This window comes from Ananas comosus, unplaced genomic scaffold, assembly GCF_001540865.1.
Source record: "Ananas comosus cultivar F153 unplaced genomic scaffold, ASM154086v1, whole genome shotgun sequence".
Taxonomy (NCBI): Eukaryota; Viridiplantae; Streptophyta; class Magnoliopsida; order Poales; family Bromeliaceae; genus Ananas; species Ananas comosus.
In genome coordinates, this window is record NW_017893494.1 from 52,245 (window position 1) to 58,613 (window position 6,369).

Here is a 6,369-nt window from a genome sequence, read left to right on the forward strand (position 1 = left end):
GACATATTTAAAGCATATGACTATACTCATTGGATGTACTCATTTATGATAGAATAGTAGTCACTTGATGAATATCATGCTAAATTTGAGGTATAGTAGCTTAGTAAAAAGTATACTTGTTAAATTTACTTGTTGTCTAATTCAGTTTCCTTTTACTACTTTTCCCTCTATAACCTAGTTGTGTATTTCGCTAATGTTTGCGGCTTACCCACTGGAAACTATTGATTAATAGTTCTGTCACGCCCTGGACTTTAGCGGAAGCTCACCAGTCACGTGCACAGGCCCATCGTGTACACCTCAACCTCAAGTGTACACCAGGCGTCTACAAATCAATATAGCAAAAAGGATAATGTCATGACCAGGTAATCAGAGCAAAACGAAAAGTTCATAAACTTATACAACACAAAACCTTATTACAACTTAAAAGAAAAGTTCAAAGTACATTCTACATAGTTCTAATATACAACACTGAACTAAACTAGAAAAGCTGATATGGTTCCATCTGTTTAACATCGAGGAGGCTCTAGCTATCCGCTGACCCCTTGCCGGAACTCTAGCCTTTCCCGCTGTGGAAGGCTCTGCATAAAACAATCAACAAAAGGGCGTGAGAACTATTAAACAATAGTTCCCAGTGGGTAAGCCGCCGAGAGTGGCGAAGTACACCACTAGGTCAACTGAGGCATGAGTAAACTATAACAAGTAACACAGTAACTGCCATAAGTAAATAAAGTAATTCAATTACAACATGCCTCAACAAGATTAGTTTTCTAACATGTCTTATATGTGATTCGTCATGTATACAAGTTCTGTAAGTCATGCCAATTATCAATTTAATCATCTATATGTCATGATGAATATCAACATTATACTTAAACTAACTAATGGCAAGTTATGTCTCTACACTAATAAGAGTGTAAATATACACATGTCATTACTATGCTATTGACTAGCAAGGATATCAATCTCCTAGAATGTTCACTGCTAGGTATATCCAACTAACGACATAAAGTAACTTTACTGTTAAGTCCATCTAAGGTTAAGGCCCTTAACATTAACCCAATTAACAAGAGACTTACACATGGTAAAGTCCCAGCCCCGTCGTGCCTAATGGCCTCGCAGAAGTTAACACTACCCGCAGCAATCCACTTCGGCGCTCAATTTCGTACATAAGCAAGCAATCTGTCGCTAGGCAAACTCCGGAGTGCCGGCTTATGGGGCGCGACCCTCACAAGCATGTGTGAATGAGCACAATGGCATGCAAGCATAATCCATAGCATAACTATCATAATTTCATCATGTCTCTAATATGGAATCTCAACTCGACACCTAGTCGACTCTCAACACTAAGTCAGAATACACTATCAACTACTTGGTGATATATTTCTACCAATAGATGGTATGGCTTAAACAAATACATGCTTTACATCATAATGATGATTCTATCAGGCTATCCCCGCATACTCACACATAGTCCTCTCACTACTTCTTATACATAAGGAAAGTGGTTTACTAAGGTCATATCCCATTACTCATGGCACATATTCTATAGTTCTACATACCTCTACTACTTGGGGTAAACAAATAATATGCAATTCTTCTACTTAACTATACAAGTATATCATCATGTCCAATTCTAGTTATTTACTAGATTACAATCAATAGTATAACATTCAAGTTATGTCATAATGCCAAATTTTAGTTACTTACCTAGATCATACCTAATAACATGAGGTTCAGGCTAGTTCTATCATGTGAAAGTGAGAACCAACTGGTTAACATAAGTACGCAAAATATCCTATAAAATACTCTTCACATGATCATATATAATTCATTCTACACTATGAATATATACTTATGTAACTTCATTCTACATGATATGCTCGAAGTTCAGACATCATGTTTATAACGTGGAATTGCACGATTTAACTAGGAGGTTAAGAACCATTATACCCCGTTCACTTAGTTATACATCCAACTAAGTGCCATATTCATGGCTTTATCTCAATGCATTAATAAGTGATGCTCTCTCTCTCTCTAACTTATCTACACAAGTATATTAATATCATGTAATACATGCTAAACTAGCAAGTAATCTCTAGATGCGAAGTAATTTCATAATTCACCCCTACTACATAGAGGTTTTCTTTTATCCGATATATTATGCAGATTTATACATGCCCAATCTCTTCAAATATACATATATTCACATGAATATGCAACCATTCCACTTTTATAATGTCAAGAAGACATAGAGGGAATTCACCAATTTCGGGAAAGTCCGATCCACCTAATTGTTGTCGATTCTCGTCGATCCCACAATGAAGGTAATCCGAAGCTTCCAAGTACCCTGACCAACATTCTAAAATCAGCTAGGAACTCAACCAAGTTTCCACATAATAAATCCACATAGTACATAATCTAGGTTAGAATCTCACCTAGAATAAATCCAACTTGGATTCCACTTCAATTCTGATTGGAGTACATCAAAATTACCCTTCTGAAGCTCACAAATTCCAGCTAAAGGGATTCAACAACCCGCTGCGAATTCTGCTGTGAACATGCCCTATAACTCCATTAATACTCTACCAACACATCCAAATCAGCAAAAGGTTAAGTTGCTCACCTTGCATAGCTCCAACTCAGGTTGAAGCACACCAACATCGATCTACAAGGATCTCCTAAACCATGTCAAAGTGGTTCAAAACCCTGCTGTGAGCTAACCTCAACAGCTTATCAATACACCTACTATACATGAAACTAGAGAGAGGAGTTACTAATTCACCTTCCCAACGCTTCAACTCAGCTTCGACTGAGTTAGGAGTGACGAACCACAGCTAAAATATCTCTTCTACAGCTGCTACAAACCTCTCCACATCAGCTAGCAGCAAAGAAGCAAAGAACATGCTCAACTTCACTATTATAAACATTCTAGCATTAAACTAGAGAGAAATTGCCTTATTTACCTCACAAGGCTTCAACTCAATTTCTAGCTGAGTTAGGACTGCGAAACACAGCAAAACCACTCTTCCTTCGTTCCAAAAGCTGGCCCCCAAATCTTCAAATCAGCTAGCAACAAGAGAGGGAAAGGAAACTAACTCAAATCCAACCATATCCTCTATACATAGGGTAATAAGTAGAGATTAACCTTCTAACCTCTAATCAAACTCACCCCCGGCTAGGTTAGAGTATAATCCTCAACAAGGCCTCCTTCCTCACGTTCTCATATCCTCAAGGAGCTCCCAACCAGCAACCATAAGAAGGAAAAGAGAGAAAACCTCAAATCCATCAATTTCCACTCATACATGGAAAGAAAATCTAAAGAGAGAAAAAGATGAGCTCTTACCCTTATCCTCAGCTCCAGTAGGATAAGAATGAGCTAAGGGGTCGACCAGGGGCTTAAGAAGATAAGCTTTGAAGCCAAATTACCAATAAACCCTTCAATCCACGCAGCTGTTGTGCTGGGTACCGGTACTCGGGCAGGGTGGTACCGGTACTCAGTGCAAATTCCAGAATTTCGCCGCTTTAATGCACTTTTGCTCTTCTGGCCATTTAATCACTCAAGTAACTTGCCGAAAACCTCTCGACAACCCTTAGAAAGATGTAGGATATCTCCAATTGCTATTCCAACACTCGAACTTCGCAATTTTGCCAAAGTTCAGTGTACTACAAGTTCTCACGCCCTTTGTGTTGTTGTTTTTATTTACAGAGCCTTCCACTCCGGGAGAGGCTAGGGACAGTGGCAAGGGTGTTGCCCCTAGCTAGACAGATTGGTGATTGGACTAGGTGGTCATCTCTCTTTTGGTTTTAGTTATGGAGAGATATTTTTGTACCCAATGTATAGAGACCACCATTTTTGTATCTAGTACCTTGTATTTGGATTTTGGGATGTATTTACTATATGATTTATGCTAGTTGTTTAGCTCTTTATATTCCACTTGTCATTAGAAATTAGTTGTTGTATGCTCTGATATCGCACTAGATGTTTTATTTTTTCTTGTTTCTTTATACTATTGTTGTAGACGCCTTATATTTTGTAGGCATATGGCGGGTCTGGACACGCACCGGGCGGGCTTCTGCTGAGTCCCGAGGCATGACAGCTGTCACTGTCACGCCCCGGGACCGGCGGAGGCCCTCCCGGTAGCGTGCCGAGACCCGCCATATGTCTACACATATAAGGCGTCTACAATAAAAGCGGAAGTAAAAGCAAGAGATAGAACAAATATAAGAAATGAAATAACTAGCAACTAGTGATATCAGAGCAAGTAAAGTTCTATCATCTACACCAAAGTAAAGAAATAAAGCTAGTTAAACAAAGATAACCATAAGTAGTACAATAACTGTCTCTAGTACAAAAATGGTGGTCTCTATACATATACGGGTACAACTCTCAACCTCTCACAAAAAGAAAACACGAGAGGTAGACCACCTATCGAACGATCCCTCGGTAAGCGCGCTAGCCCGAGGCGATACCCTTTCCGCGATCCCTGGCCTCTCCCTGCGTGGAAGGCTCTGAAAAACATCGAGAAAAAGAGGGCGTGAGAACTATAATTTATAGTTCCCAGTGGGCAATTACTGACCTCAGCTCAGTGCACCACTAGGCCCCAAAGAAAAGGGTAAGTCTAACAATAAGAGTAACGAGTAAATTGCATATTAGAAAGCATAATAATTAGGATGCTAAGCTACAACTTGCAATTAAACATGGCATTCCTAATGCGACTTTATCTTGTCATGGATATATATGTTCACAAGTAATATCATGCTTTACTTTATACAGATATGAAAGTAATACTTGGTCATGACTACAATGCATATAAGGATGCAATAAACAACATCTCCTAGCATACTACATGTATGTATGAATACCCAAATGTCCACAACTATGCTAGAAGTAAGTCCAAGTAATCCTACTACTACTCTCTGACTAGTAGTGATCATAATAAACTCAACACCGTGTCGATTTCCATTTCCAATTAAGGACCTACCAAAGGTAGTCCAGCTTGTGCCGCCTAAGTGCCTGTGGTAGCCCAACATCCCTACTCTTGGGATGTGTCTGTCCCACTCGACCCCGTAGGCTTCTCAATACCGCACGAGCGAACATAGGTCGCGTAGGCTAACTCCGGAGTGCCGGCTTGTAGGGAGCGACCCTCACAAGCATGTGCGAATGAGCACAAATGGCAAACAAGCAAGGTCACTGTCTCAAATACTCTATCCGCATGTCTCTAACATGGCAAGGTCACTAGCATCCCAAGGATCTAGCCCAATGTCTCTAAGTGATGTCCCAACACTCACTTGCTTAGTGCCTCTTTATGACACTTAAGCATCACACTGATCAAGCTCAATTCTTGTTCTATGTTTCATTTAAACATTAATACTAATGACTACTATAGCCCGGGCCCAATGCCTCTTTATGACATTGGCCCAATTCTCAAATAGTCCAAGTTCTCAAGCCCTCTCTAGGCTTCTAAAATTCCTAATGTCCCAATTGGCATATAGGTTAAATGCAAGAGAGCAAGATCCGTTTTCATAATAGGGATCATGGTTCCCAATCATAACTAGAATGCTAAGTCTCACATGCATGCACTCTACCACATAGGGGTCTAAAATTTCACTATACATAATATATGCATGTTAAGCATTCTAAAATTCATATTAAATACATTTAACAAGGAAATGCATGAATTTCTATTTTACGAAACATATTTTGCCAAATATGAGCATTCCTGATATCATAGGCTAGGTCAAACCCAGCGAAACGTCGCGTGCTCCTTCGATTCGCCGAACGGAGTTGTCCACGAGCCTCAAAGTACCCTAAAAGTGATCAGCGAAGAGATACGAGGGCATTACGACCAACCATAAGATCAAACATTAACCTAGAAGCAAAAAGGGCCAAAACTCACCTCAAGAGAAGAAATCTCTTCCAAAGCTCCAAAAGAGAGCTAGAACCCTTCCAATCCAAGCCCAAGGAAGGTTCTAAACCAATTAATCTAGCCTCAAAAGCCCTAGATCAAAAAGCCCCAAAATCAACCCTAAATCTCATTTCTAGGGTTCCAATACAATAAAACCTCAAATCCAAGGTCTAAAGGGAGGGAATGAGTAACAAACCTCCTTAGAAGCTCCAATCCAAGCTCCAAGGGTGAAGATCTCCCCCTTTGCAAGCCCCAAGTCCAAGCCTTCAAGCACCAAGGAAGATGAGAGGGTGAGGAAGATGCTCCAAGTCCACTAGAAGCTCCAAACTTCTTCTCCTTCCCTCCTTCCTCTCCTTCTCCTTCTTCTTCTTCTTCTCTATCAAGGGTGTAGAGAGGGTTGAGAGAAGAGAAATGGGGAGAGGAGAGAGTGGAGGGGTCATATAGACCCTCTATTGCAACAAAA

The 6,369-nt window shown here is 40.1% G+C and overlaps 1 long non-coding RNA gene across 2 annotated transcripts; it reads right to left on the reverse strand.

The window, feature by feature from the left end:
* Positions 1 to 376: 376 nt before the first annotated feature.
* LOC109706162 lies at positions 377 to 3,239 on the reverse strand. 2 transcript variants are annotated; one of them, XR_002215099.1, is made up of 7 exons: positions 3,154 to 3,239; positions 2,964 to 3,066; positions 2,783 to 2,878; positions 2,624 to 2,678; positions 2,436 to 2,547; positions 2,264 to 2,347; positions 377 to 578 (listed from the first exon to the last, which is right to left on the reverse strand). It is a non-coding gene; the product is annotated as an uncharacterized LOC109706162 (long non-coding RNA). The 2 variants fall into 2 exon arrangements; XR_002215100.1 differs by having other exon boundaries at positions 2,436 to 2,550.
* Between the last annotated feature and the right edge of the window lie 3,130 nt (positions 3,240 to 6,369).